The following is a 15,596-nucleotide window of genomic DNA, read 5'->3' on the forward strand; positions in this document are numbered from 1 at the left end:
CAAGGTTCATGCAGGTTGCAGCATGTAACAGTGCTTTGTTCCCTTTGATGGCCAAATAATATTTCATTTTATGGATATACCATATTTTGTGTATCCACTCATCTGTTGCTGGACATTTGGGTTGTTTCTACTATTTGGCTATTATGAATAATTCTATTATAAATATTAGTTTGCATGTCTTTGTTTAGACATATGTTTTTATTTCTCTTGGGTAGATACCTATCAGTGAAATTGTTGAGTTTTATAGTAGCTCTATGTTTAACTTTTTGAGAAACTGCCAGAGTGTTACATTTCTTATTTTCCAAACTCTCTATTATGAATATATACTGCTTTTATGATCATAAAAATAAAAATTTCACAATAGACAAAAGAAACCACAAAAGTTTCTGTAGCCATCATATACTAGTTGACTCAGATAATCACTCCAGGCTCAGCCTACCACCTTCTTGTTCACATGTTTCCTTTTCACTGACCCCTGGTTTCTGTCACACTGGTATTTTACTTAAATGAATGCCATCATGCTTGGAGCAGAAGAGGTGGTAACGAAAGCCCTCAGGTGAGAGTATGCTTGCTAAGCTCATGGGACAACAGCAAGTAGGCCAATGTGGCTGGAATACAGTGAGCAAATGTGTGAGAGTGGTAGATGAGGTCAGAGAGGAAATAGCATCAGTCAGGGGAGGCCTCTCTGACAAGGCGGTATTTGAGCAGATATCTGCAAGAAAGCATTCCAAACAAAGGGAACAACCAGTAAGTACAAAGGCCCTGTGGTGGGTGCATGCTTGGCTAGTTTGAGGACTAGCCAAGGGAGTTGGTATGGCTGGAGGAGTGTACGTGGGATGAGAGTGATGGGCAAGGATGGTAGAGAGTCATGGGGAGGGACAGATATTGTAGGGACTGGAAGACCATTGAGAGGGTATTTACTTTCAAAGAAATAGGGAGCAGTGGGAGAGTTTTAAGGCCAGGAGAAACATGATCTAACATATTTTAGAAGAATCCTTCTGCTGCTGTGTGAGGGGAAGCTTCAGAGGTTAACAGGGGCTCTCCAACTACCCTGACTTTCTGAACCAACTCCAGTGAACCCTGGGCTTCACAAAGGCTGATATCCAAGATATGTATAGATATGTCAGCCAGATGGAATTTTACTAACTTAAATCAGATTACAGTATCCCCGGTTTAATACCTTCCCATCACACTCAGTAAACTCCAACATCCTTGCCTGATGACTTATCTGTCCTCATCACCTCCCGCTCTGCTCCAGCCACATTGGGCTGCCTTCCTAGTTGCCCTTCTCCCTCATTCAGCAGGTTTATTCCTACCTCAAGGCCTTTGCACTTTTTCCTTCTTCTAGAACATTCTTCCCCAAGCTCTTCCGATGGCTTGCTCCTTCTTATCATTCAGCTATCAGCCAAAATGTCACTTTTTCAGAGGGGCTTTCCCTAACCTCTCACTATAAAGTAGCTCCTGGGGTTGTCCCTCCTACAGAGCCTAACTTTCTTCCTTCTCTGAATTTACCTTTCTTTATACTTATCTTCACTATTTATTTACTGTCTAAGTTCATCACTAGAACGTGAACTCCACGAGGAGAGGGACTTTATTTTATTCAGTGTTGTATCTGCAATAACCTAGGACAGTGTTGGCATAGAGTAAACATTTAATAAACGCATGCTGAACAGATGAATGAAAGAAAACCAAGCTTTTCCATGCTTGATTTCTGTACTACAGAGACAAGTTAGACTTTTTCTGAGAGAAAATGTACAAAAAGTAAAGGAGGTTAAAATTAAAACAAAGAAAGAAAATGCAAAAAGTATAACAGAGCTTTAAAATGAGGCATGGGTCCCTGAAAGAGTTAGTGAGACGGCATCTATGTGAAACCCACAGCTAACATCATACTTAATGGTGAAAGACTGGAAGCCTCCTGCTAAGACCAAGAATAAGACACAGATGTCCACTCTTGCCAATTCTATTAAACATTGTACTGAAGTTCTAGGGCAATTAGGCAAGAAAACGGAATAAAAGACATGCAGATTGGAAAGGAAGAAGTAAAAATACCTCTATTTCAGATGACATGATCTTATATGTAGAAAATCCTAAAGAATCCTCTGAAAAACTATCAGAACTGATAAACAAGTTCAGCAAGGTTGCAGGCAGCTTCCAGTGTAACAAGGGATGGTAGATGGGGTTTCCTGCCCCTCCAGAGCTGATGAAGTAGCCCATACACATTCTTGGGTACCATTTCCATGGAATGAAACAGTCCAGACACACAAAGACTCTTTCTGCTTTCCTGCAAGCCCCTCCCCCACCCTATCCCCATCACCCCTTTGTGAAAAGGTTGAAGGATTATATTCTCATATCCTGTGTGCCCTGTTAGTTGTGCCAGCCAAGCCGATCTGCAGTCAGAGTATAGTTATCTCAGGATAAGGAATCGGGACTCTGTAATGCATCTTTTCCTAAGCTTTTGTCTTCTTTCTCCCCCTCTCTCTCCCTTTCTCTGGTTTTGTTTTTCACTTTGTTTCCTAGCAAATTTCCTTTTGAGAAATTCCAATATTGTTTCATCTGAATCAAGAGAAATGGGATTTGTCTACATCTCAGCTGCTGCAGGGCTAGCTTGGGAGGTCAGAGGTCCCTTGAGGCTAGGTGTGGGGGTGGCGGCAGCCAGCACAGCTGATGATGCAGGGAAGGGTTAGAGCTGTGCAGATTTGTTTTTTGCTTTTTTTTTTTTTTTTTTTTTTTTTTTTTGGACGATGGCTTAACACACTGGAATGGTAGGCTTTTGGCTAAGGATCAAGTGCATCTCACTAGGGAAGAATGTGGTTGCCTGGAGACTTGCCGATCTGATCAAGATGACTTTAACTGGAAATGGGGGAGGGGTGAAAAACATGCCCATATCAGACTGTAACACCGGATACTATAGACAACAGTGGGCACGTCAGCGACAGAAGAATAATAGTGAGAGAGACACTCAGTGATTTGCAGGAGAAAATGACTGGGAAGGAAATTGGGAATGGCGCTTCCAAGCCTCAACTGTCAATATACCAATGCAAAGAGTGAAAGCAGAAAACAAAGTGGGATTTTTAACAAAAATAAGTTTAAAAAATCAAAGATAGGGCTTCCCTGGTGGCGCAGTGGTTGAGAGTCCGCCTGCCGATGCCGGGGACGCGGGTTCGTGCCCCGGTCCGGGAGGATCCCGCATGCCGCGGAGCGGCTGGGCCCGTGAGCCATGGCCGCTGAGCCTGCGTGTCCGGAGCCTGTGCTCCGCAACGGGAGAGGCCACAGCAGTGAGAGGCCCGCGTACCGCAAAAAAAAAAAAATCAAAGATATTATTAAGACTTAGAGGAAAAGGATTCATAACTGGAATATACTCATAGGGACTTCTTTTTTTAATTTTTTATTTATTTATTTTTGGCTGCATTGGGTCTTCGTTGCTGTGTGCAGGCTTTCTCTAGTTGCAGTGAGCGGGGGCCACTCTTCGTTGTGGTGTGTGAGCTTCTCATTGCGGTGGCTTCTCTTGTTGCAGAGCACGGGCTCTAGGGCATGTGGGCTCTGTAGTTGTGGCACGCAGGCTCTATAGTTGCAGCACGCAGGCTCTAGAGTGCAGGCTCAGTAGTTGTGGCCCATGGGCTTATTTGCTCCGTGGCATGTGGGATCTTCCCAGACCAGGGCTCGAGCCTGTGTCCCCTGCATTGGCAGGCAGATTCTTAACCACTGCACCACCAGGGAAGTCCCTCATGGGGACTTCTAAAGACACAAATCTGAGAGATCTTGGTTACCTACCAGTTAGGAAGTTTGCCCTTTGCCCACATGCACTGGCTTTGTGGCATCCTGGGGGTCAGGTTAAGAATAGAGAAACAAGGGATGGAGTACTAGGGGAAGTGAACTCCAACTCCAAGAACTGTGGAAATAATAATTTGTTCATTTAATTAGTGCCCTGCACCCATGATAGGGCAGCAAACAAGTCAGACAAGATTCTTGCTCTCATGGAGCTAATACTGAAGGTAAGTAGACAATAAACACGTGAACAAGTAAATTAACAAGATAACTTCAGGCAGTGAAAAGGTCACAGAGAAAATAAAACTGACAGTGAAAGGGACAGAGGAACTATTATAGTTTGGGTAGTCTTGAATGGCCTATCTGCAGAGGTTACTTTTGAACCAAGATAGGAACAAAGAGGAGGATGAACTGTACAAACATCTGAGGGAAGACCATATAAGCAGAGGAAACAGCAAAGGCAAAGGACTTGCAGCAGGAACAAGCTTGACTCGTTGGAGAAAATGAAAAAGGCTATTATCTCAGTTTTAGTTCTTCCAGAAGCAGACCCTGAGACAAGAATTTGAGTGCAAGTAGTTTATTGGGAGATGAGGGGAATACCAGTAGTCAATGAGAAAATGACACAGGAAAAGGAAGGCAGCCAATAAAGGGTAACCAGTAAAGGCAGCCAGTAAAGAGTACATTAATAGGGCTTCCCTGGTGGCACAGCGGTTGAGAGTCTGCCTGCCGATGCAGGGGACACGGGTTCATGCCCTGGTCCGGGAAGATCCCACATGCCACGGAGCGGATAGGCCCGTGAGCCATGGCCGCTAGGCCTGCGCGTCCGGAGCCTGTGCTCCGCAACGGGAGAGGCCACATCAGTGAGAGGCCCCTGTAAAGCAAAAAAAAAAAAAAAAGAGTATGTTAATAAGCCAGGTACATAGTGGGTAGCAGTCCTAATACCTCAGGAAAACTCTTGGAAATGAGGCAAAACACACGTCTCAAAATTACCCAACTCAAGGAGTAAGAGAGTTGAAGTCATTGGTCAATGGCTGTTCTCCATGAGCAGACCTTCCAAATCTCCATAAAAGCAGCCAGGCCCAAAGATGTAGACACTGGCTGTTGGAAAGTGAGAATGCACTGAAATGACAGATCTAAGTGATATGAGAAGATTTTGACAGTGTCTGCTATAGCTAGTAAGCCTGGGGCAGAGTCAGAAAAAGGACCAGCTGGAGAGTCAAGCAGGGCAGATCATCTAGGGCCAAGGTTAGCTGCAAATTATTAGCTGGCAGAGGTGTTTGATTTGGCCTGCACAATGTTTTCTCTTACTTCTGTTTGTTTCTTTAACTGCCAATAATTAAAAATCAGAAGATCTCATATCTAGACCTAGATTTCTAGCTCTCTTGGAAAAAATATCAAAAGAACTGATAATTTTGGATCCTCATTTGGCAAGGTGACAATCTGTTGGAAGTGAGTAGCAGATGCCCCATTTGTAGAAGGGTTAGGTGCTGTCCAGTTAACCAGTCCTCTTTTGAGTTTTGCATCAATGGTCAAGGGCATTGAAGGCTGTGATAAGGAGTTAGGGTTTCATTCTAGGAGTATGGGCAGATTTTAAGCCGGGGATTGATACAGTCAGTCCACTTTTGTGCAGAAAGATTCAAGAGTGGAAGCAGGTAAACAGATAAGGAGGCTATGGAAGTAGCCTGCGAAAGAGATGATGGGATCTTGGAAATGGGTTACAGTGGAGATAAAAAGGAGTGAAGGAATTAAGTATATTATTTGGAGTGGATTTGACAGGACGTGCTGATGTAGGGGGTGAGGGAAAAGGAGGATTTTTCTTTTGGATGTAACACCTCGGATTACATCCAAATTTCTGGCTTCAGTATATGTTTATATAGTGCTATAATTCACTGAGGTGGGGAAGACTAGGGTAGGAACTGGTTTGAGGGGAAAATAAAAAGTTCTATTTTGAATATGTTTGAGATGCCTATTAGACATCCACGTGAAGATGTGAAACAGGTATACGAGATATTTCTTAGATATGAAGGGTGAGGTCAGGGAAGGAGACAGGAATTTGGGAGTTATCAGAATATAGAAATGGGACTACACCTTCCATTTCTGGCAACATTGTATGTGTGATATCCTGACAATAACTTTCTCCTACAAAACACCTAAAAATACTGGATAAAAGATAACAAATATCCTTTTAAATACATTGCTGAGCTCAAAAGGAATCAAGCTAAATCCCCAAGAGCCAAAACAGAGAGCCAAGCTTAAAAGAAGAGCCCTGGGCTGATGCTGCTTTATGAATGCCCTGGAGGCAGGTATGGATTACTAACCAAGTAGAAGCTGAAGGGATTTGAGATTGTTTATTTTGGACCTTTTATTTTTTGGGGTAGAGGAGAGGTATACCATCAAACATCACGTTTACCATAAAAAAAGGCCTTTGCAGTTTTGTCTTTTGGATTTACTTTTAATATTACTATATTTTAAGCTATTATCCGATAAACCAATTTTTGTTTGTTTGCTTTTGTTTTTGTTTTTCTTTGCGGTACGCGGGCCTCTCACTGTTGTGGCCTACTCCCGCTGCGGAGCACAGGCTCCGGGCGTGCAGGCCCAGCGGCCATGGCTCACGGGCCCAGCCGCTCCGCGGCATGTGGGATCTTCCCGGACCAGAGCACGAACCTGTGTCCCCTGCATCGGCAGGTGGACTCTCAACCACTGTGCCACCAGGGAAGCCCCCAAAAAACCAATTTTAAAGTAAAACATCAACAAAATAGAAAACAACAAATAATTTAATGCTAAAATACCACTGTCTTCTCATGACTTCTTTTTCCAGATCCAAACCTGGAGCACACTCATTTTTCTATTTGCCAATCCAAGTTTTAAAGTAAGTTTTTAAAGTATATCATAAACAGAAAAGTACATATATCTTAAATGTATGACTTGATGAATTTTCTTAAAATGATCACACCCTGTAACCAGCGCCCAGATCAAAAAATAGAACAGAGCCCCTCCTCCACCTTATATCCTGTTCCTGGTCACTATCTCTCAAAGGTAACTCTAACAAAGGTAACTTCTAACATCATAGATTGATTTTATCTGTTTTGGAACTTTATAGAACGGAATTATATTGTATGTAATCTTTCATGTCTGGTGTCTTTCACCCAATATTGTCTTTCTGAGATTAATATATCCATGTTATAATGTATAGCAATAATTCATTGATTCTCATTACTGTATAGTATTCCATAGTGTGATTATGTATATTCTGGATACAAATTTTTGTTGGATATATGTAATACAAATATGTTTATACACTCTGTGACTTGTCTTCACTTGTTAGACTTGTTAGTGGTATCTTTTGATAAACAGATCTTCTTAATTTTAATACAATCCAATGTAACAATATTTTGCTATTTGATTAGCACTCATGTCCTGATCATAAAAATCTTTGCTTATCTTATAGCAAAGGAAGCCATCAACAAAACAAAAAGACAGGGCCTTCCCTGGTGGCGCAGTGGTTAAGAATCCGTCTGCCAATGCAGGGGACACGGGTTCAAGCCCTGGTCTGAGAAGATCCCACATGCCGTGGAGCAACTAAGCCCGTGTGCCACAGCTACTGAGCCTGCGCTCTGGAGCCTGTGAGCCATAACTACTGAGCCCGCATGCCAGAACTACTGAAGCCTGCATGCCTAGAGCCCATGCTCTTCAACAAGAGAAGCCACCACAATAAGAAGCCCACACACCGCAATGAAGAGTAGCCCCCGCTCGCTGCAACTAGAGGAAGCCCACGGGCAGCAATAAAGACCCAATGCAGCCAAAAATAAATAAATAAATATTTTTAAAAATGTTTTAAAAAAGAGAACAAAACAAAAAGACAATCTACAGAATAGGAGAAAATATTTGCAAATGATGTGACTGACAAGGGGTTAATATCCAAAATATATAAACAGCTCACAAAACTTGATATCAAAAACAAATCCAATCAAAAAATAGGTAGAAGACCTAAATAGACATTTTTCCAAAGAAGACATACAGGTGACCAACATGCACATAAAAAGATGCTCAACATCGCTAATTATTAGAGAAATGCAAATTAAAACCACAGTGAGGTGTTACCTCACACTGGTCATAATGACTATCATGAAAAAGTCTACAAATAATAAACACTGGAAAGAGTGGGGAGAAAAGGAAACCCTCCGACATTGTTAGTGGAAATGTAAATTGGTGCAGCCGCTATGGAAAACTGTATGGATGTTCCTTTAAAAACTGAAATAGAACTACCACATGATCCAGCAATCCTACTCATGTGTATATATCTGGAAAAAATGAAAACTATAATTCAAAAAGATACACACAACCCAATTTCATAGCAGCACTATTTAGACATGGAAACAATCCAAGTGTCCATCAGCAGACAATTGACTTCAGAAGATGTGGTCTACACACACACACACACACACAATGGAATATTACTCAGCCATAAAAAAGAAAGAAATATTGCCATGTTCAGCAACATGGATGGAACTAGAGAATATTATACTTGGTGAAGTAAGTCAGACAGACAAAAACAAGTATTATATGATATCACTTATATGTGGAAACTAAAAAATAATACAAATGAATCTATATACAAAACAGAAACAGACTCACAGACATAGAAAACAAATTTGTGGCTACCAAAGGGGAAAGGGAGAGGGCGAGGAATAAATTAGGAGTATGGGATTAGTAGATACAAACTACTATACATAAAATCAATAAGCAACAAGGATTTACTGTATTGCACAGGGAATTGTATTCAATATCTTATAATAACTTATATTGGAAAATAATAACCTATATTTTCCTAAATGGAAAATATATATAACTGAATGACTTTGTTGTACACCTGAAACTAATGCAATATTGTAAATCAACTACAATTTTTAAAAAATCTTTGCTTATCTTAAGGTCATGAAGATATTCTCTATTTTTTCCCCCTAAAAGCTCTATTGTTTTGCCTTTAATGTTAAGATCTTTGATTATGATGCTCTGATTATGTCTTCTTGCAGTAGACAAGGCCTTGGGCCTTTGTAAGAAGGAGGAGTAGGAATTAAGATCATCACACACAAAAATGAGTACTCCCAAAAGACCACACCCTTAGCAAAGTATAGACTAGAAGAAAATTCCACTTGATAATTAAATGAGAAAACAAGCAAACTTTGCTGTTTTGGCTTTAGCATTAGTGTATATATATATTAATGGATGAGGTCTCTTTTGAGATTCATAACCACAAAGAGTCACGGCTCAAATTTAAACTCTGTGTGTGCCCAGGAAACGACAATAAAAAAATTACATTGAAAGTCAACTATACTCCAATAAAAGTTTTTTTGAAATTATCAGACATGTTCCCAGCTTGGTAGTGCCCTGGAGTGCATAGCAGAAGCAAATATAAATCATCTCTGGAGGTATGGAACTTCAACACAGGCCATAGAGAACACCAAGAGGAAAAAAACCTCATAAAACAGAGCTCACAAGTCAAACAAACAAAATGCATGAGAAAATATGACACCATTAGTGAGATTCATCAGAAAAAGCAAACAACAGGATTACACTCTGATGAATACATAAAATGGAATTATCAGGCATGGAATATATGATAAGTGTGTCTCATGGTTAATGAAATAAAAATAAAAATGAAAATGGAGAAAATGAGCAATACAATCTTTGAAAAAATATTTTTAAATAAAAATTTTTGAGATAATTGTAGATTCACATGCATATCCTTTACTCAGTGATATTGATCTTATTCAAATTTCCCCAGTTATACTTGTGTGTGTGTGTTTAGCTCCATGCAAATTTTATCACATGTGTAATTTAATGTATCCACCACTACAGTTAAGATATAAAACAGTTCCATCACCATAAGGATCCCTCATGTTGCCCTTTTATAACCACCGTCCTTCTGCCCTCTCCCATACCTACTCTCTACCAACCACTGATTTGTCTTCCATCCCTATAATATTGTCATTTCAAAAATGCTATATAAATGGAATCATACAGTAAGTAACCTTGTAGAGTTAAGTTTTTCTCACTCAGCATAATTCCTTGGAGATTCATCCAACTGGTTATGTTTATTAATAATTAATTCCTTTTTATTGCTGAGTAATATTCCCTGCTATGGATATACCACAGAACGTTTAACCATTGCCCATTGAAGGATATCTAGGTTTTTCTAGGTTTTGTATATTATGAATAAAGCTGCTATGAACATACATGAACAAGTTTTTGTGAACATAAGTTTTCATTTCTCTGGAATGGATTTCTCAGGAATCCAGTTGCTGGTTCACATGATAGTTACATATTTAGTTTCATAAGAAACTGCCAAACTGTTTTCCATAGTGATGTGCCATTTTACGTTCCTACCAGCAAAGTACGAGGGATCCAGTTTCTCTGCATCCTCATCAGCATTTAGTTTTGTCACTATTCTTTTTATTTTAGTCATTCTGACAGGTGTGTAGTGATATCTTATTATGGTTTTAATTTGCATTTCCCAACACTTAATGATGCTGAACATCTTTTCATGTGCTTATTTGCCATTTGTATATCCTCTTGGTAAAGTGTCTCGTCATGCCTTTTGTCCATTGTCTAATTATTTTGCTTGTTTTGTGTTTTCCTTGTTGAGATCTGAGAGTTCTTCATATATTCTAGATACTAGTCCTTTATTGGATATAGGGTTTGCAAGTATCTTCTCCCATTCTGTAGCTTTTCTTTTTATCCTCTTAGCAAGGTCTTTTGTAGAGCTAAAGTCCTTAATTTTGATTTGTTCCAATTTATTAATTTTCCTTCTATGGTGCAAACCCAAGAGTGCTTTGACTTGCCCTAAATCCAGAAGATTTTCTCCTTTTTTTCCCTAAAAGTTATACAGATTTATGTTTTACATTTAAGATTTAGGTCTGTGATTCATTTCACATTTATCTTTGTATTAGTTGTGAGGCTTAGGTCAAGATTCTTTTTTTTTCTTTGTCTATGGGTGTTCAATTGTTCCAGCACTATTCATTGAAAGACTCTTTTCTCCAGTGAATTGGCTTCATACTTCTGTCAAAAATCAGTTGGGCATATTTCTGAGGATCTATTTATTTCTGGTTTCCCTATTCTGTTCCCATGAGCTGTGTGTCTTACTACTGCTAATACCACACTGACTTGATTACTATAGCTACATAATAAGCCTTAATATTGAATAGAGTGGCCCTTCCTACTTTATTTTCTTATCCAAGATTGTTTTAACAATTCTAGGTCCTATGCTTTTCCATATAAATTTTAGAATAAGTTTACTTATATCTATAAAAAAATCCCACTGGTATTTTGATTGAAAATGCATTAAATCTATATACCAATCTGGGGAAAATTGACATCTTTACTCTGTTGAGTATTCCAATCCACGCACATGGTATGTCTCTCCATTTATTTAGGTCTTTGACTACTTTCATTGGCACTTTGTTGTTTCCAGCATAAAGATTCTATATATGTTTGTTAAGTGTGTAATTATTTCATTTTCTTTGGAGTAATTATAAATGGTATTATGTCTTGAATAACACTTTCCACATGTTCATTTTTAGTATATAGAAATGCAATTGCTTTTCATATATTGATCTTGTATTCTGTGGCCTTGCTGAACTTACTAATTCAAAGTGTTATTTTTTTATAGATTCTTTGGGATTTTCTATGTAGACAATCATGTCATCTGCAAGCAGGGACTGTTTTATATATTCCTTCCCAATCTATACGTGTTTTATCTTATTTCCTTGCCTTATTATGCTGACTATTATATTATATTGAATAACAGAGGTGAAAGTGGACATCTTAGACTTGTTCCTAATCTTAAGGGATATGCATTCAGTCTTTCACCATTAAGTATACTGTTAGCTGTAGGTTTTATGTAGATACTCTTTATCAAGCTCAGGTAGTTTCCCTATATTCCTAAGTGGGTATGAACTTTTACCATAAATGTGTATTGAATTTTGTAAAATGCTTTTTTTGCTTCAATAGATATGATCACATGAATTTTCTTCTTAAACCTGTTCATATGTACAAATGAACTTATTTACAAAACATAAATAGAGTCACAGATGTAGAAAAAAAACTTATGGTTACCAAAGGTGAAGGGGGGCAATAAATTAGGAGATTGAGATTAAAATAAACACTACTATATATAAAATAGATAACTAATAAGGAGTTACTGTATAGCACAGGGAACTCTATTCAATATTCTGTAATAACTTATATGGGAAAAGAATCTAAAAAAGAATGGATGTTTGTACATGTATAACTGATTCACTTTGCTGTACACCTGAAACTAACACAACATTGTAAATCAACTATACTACAATTTAAAGAATTGTGAATCACTGTATTGTACACCTGTAACTTATATAATATCATACATCAACTATACTAATAAAAAATTTTATTCAAAAAAAAGAACCTGTTGATATGGTGGATTACCTAGATTTATTTTCAAATAAGCCTTGCATACCTGGAATAACCTGCACTTGATCATGGTATATAGTTCTTTATATAAATTGTTGGATTCAGATTACTAACATTTTGTTGAGGATTTTGTATCTAAGTTTATGGGGAATATTGGTCTGTAGTTTTCTTTTCCTAGACTGTCTTTTCCTAGTTTTGGTATCAGTGTAATACTAGCCCCATAAAATGAGTTAATAATTATTTCCTCCTCTTCTATTTTCTGGAAGGAATTGTGTAAATTGGTGTTAGTTCTCTTTTAATGTTCAGTAGAACTATCCAGTGAAACCAACTGGGCCTGGAGATTTCTTTTTCAGGAGTTTTTAATTTCCTTAATAGTTTTAGGTTTATTCAAATTATCTATTTCTTATTGTGTGAGATGTGTCAGTTTGTGGTTTTCAAGAAACTGGACCATTTCTTCAAAGTTGCTGAATTTATGAATGTAAAGTTGTTCACAGTGTTCCCATATTATCCTTTTAATAACTTCAGTATCTATATTGATATCCTGTCTCATTCTTGATATTGGTGATTTATGTCCTCTTTTTTAAAATTTTTTTCAAAGAAGCAACTTTTTGTTTTATTGATTTTTCTCTATTGTTTTCTTGTTTCCAATTAATTGATTTATGCTCTTATTTTTATTGTTTCCTACACTATGTTTGCTTTGGGTTTTATTTTGCTTTAGGTTTTCTAGTTTCTTGAGGTAGGAACTTAAAATATTGATTTGAGACATTTCCTTTTACTAACATAAGCGTTTAGTGCTAAAAATTTCCTTCTCACTACTACTTTACCTATATCCCACATATTTTGATATGTTGTATCTTCATTTTCATTCAGTTCTACATATTTTTAAATTTTTTTGAGACATTCTTTGGCCATGGATTAATTAGATGTATATTGTTTAGTTTGCATGAGTTTAGAGATTGTACTGTTGTCTTTCTGTTACTGTTACTGTTACTGTTCTGTTACTATAAAAGTTTGATTCCATAATGGTCAGAGAATATATTCTGTATGGTTTCAATTATTTGAAAATTTTGAGATTTGTTCAATGGCCCAAGATACAGTGTATGTTGATGAATGTTCTATCGGCATTTGAAAAAAATGTATATTCTGCTGTTGTTGAGTGGAATGCTCAATACATGTCAATCAGATCCTATTAGTTGATGATATTGTTCAGTTCTTCTAGACCCTTGCTGATTTTCTGTAAAATAACTCTATCAATTGCTGAGTGGGTGGTATTTAAGTTCACAACTATAATTGTGGATTTCTCTATTTCTCCTTTCAGCTTTATCAATTTTTGCTTCATGCCTTTTGAGGCTCTGTTGTTTGGTGGGTGCAAGTATGGAACCACTGTGCCTTTTCAGTGCATTGATTCTTTAATGATTATGCAAATCCTTCTTTGTGTATAGTAATTCCTTTGCTATGAAGTCTATTTTATAAAATATTAATATAGCTTCCTTTTTATGTATGCATGGTATATATTTTACATTCAACTACTTATATCAATGAATTTAAGTGAGTTTCTTGTCAAAAGCAAATAGTCAGATCATGTTTCTTTGTTTGTTTCTTATCCTCTCTGACAATCTCTGTCTTTTAATTGATGTATTTAGACCATTAACATTTAAGGTAATTATTGATATTTTAGAACTTAAGTGTGACATTTTATTATTTGTTTTTGTTTTCTCTGTTTCCCATTCCTGTTTCTCTTTTCTTGCTTCCTGTGTGTTACTTGAACATTTGTTTTCATTGCTTTTAATGTATCAATTTGTGTAGTTACCTTATTAGTTCCTACTGTTATTACAATATACATATGTAACTTATTACAGACTACTGTGATATCAACAAAAGTTGAGGTATCAACTTTTTACAACTTCAGTTTGTTTTAAAATGTGCCTGGGATTTTGTTTTATTCAGGTATGGTGAAGTCAACAGATCAGGAGATGATTGCCATTGAAAAAATAGTTTGTTATTCACAGTTCCCAAGAGAAGGGGGAATGCTGTGCCATGTAGGGCTACATGTGGAAGTGCCAGGGTCAGTCAGGAGACAGAGAAACCAAGGGGAAAGCATGGGCAAAAGCCTTTATTATGGTTTTAACAGCAAGAAATGGGTGAGGCAGGATAAGCAGAAGAGCAAGCTTCAGATTAGTTAGTTTGAATAAATTTGGTGGGCTCTGGGCTATAGGGGTGGTTCCTAGTTGTCCAGTACCTGCATTTGAGGTGATTAGGGCATAAGGATATGGACTCTTTGAGTGTAAAATCCAGATAAGGATGTGGTTTGGAGTACTCGCTCTGGATTGATTAGTTTGCATATGAAAGGTATGCTCCCAGGAGAGTCTAGCTCTAAGAACTGGCTAACTCTAAGAGGGTAGCTTCTCCTGAATTAGTGAGGCTCCAGATGCCAGAACATCAAGAACACAGAAAATACACATAGATCAATGGAAAAAAATAGAGAGCCAGAAATAAACCCACACATATATGGTCAATTAATTTACAACAAAGAAGCCAAGAATATAAAATTAGGAAAGCACAATCTTTTCCATAAATGGTGTTGGGAAAACTGCACAGCCACACGCAAAAGAATGAAATTAGACCACTATCTTACACATACACAAAAATTAAATGGATTAAAGACCTGAACATAAGACCTGAAACCATAAAACTCCTAAAAGAAAACATAGGTGGTCAGCTCCTAGACAGTGTTCTTGAATAATTTTTTTGGACTTGAAACCAAAAGCAATGACAACAAAAACAAAAATAAACAAGTAGGACTACATCAAATTGAAATTCAAGCTTCTGCACAGCAAAGGAAACCATCAATAAGGTGAAAAGGCAACCTACCAAAAGGAGGAATATATTTGCAAATCTTGTATCTGATATAGGGTAAATATCCAAAATATATAAAGAACTCATACAACTCAATAGCAAAAAATAAATAAATAAACAATCCAATTTTTAAATGGGCAAATGATCTGAATAGTCGTACAGATGGCCGACAGGTACATGAAAAGGTGCTCAACATCACTAATTATTATGGAAATGCAAATCAAAACCACAATGATATATTACCTCACACCTTTTAGAACGGCTATTATCAAAAAGACAAGAAATAACAAGTGTTGGAGAGAATGTGGAGAAAAGGGAACACTTGTTCACTGTTGGTGGGAATGTAAATTTGTGCAGCCACTATGGAAAACAGTATAGAAGTTCCTCAAAAAATTAAAAATAGAACTGCCATATGATCCAGCAATTTTACTTCTGAGTATTTATCCGAAGAAAACAAAAACACTAACTGAAAACAATACACGCACCCTCATGTTCACTGAAGCACTTTTCTTTACAATAGCCAA

The sequence above is a fragment of the Leucopleurus acutus genome, assembly GCF_964270905.1.
Source record: "Leucopleurus acutus genome assembly, chromosome: X".
NCBI lineage: Eukaryota > Metazoa > Chordata > Mammalia > Artiodactyla > Delphinidae > Leucopleurus > Leucopleurus acutus.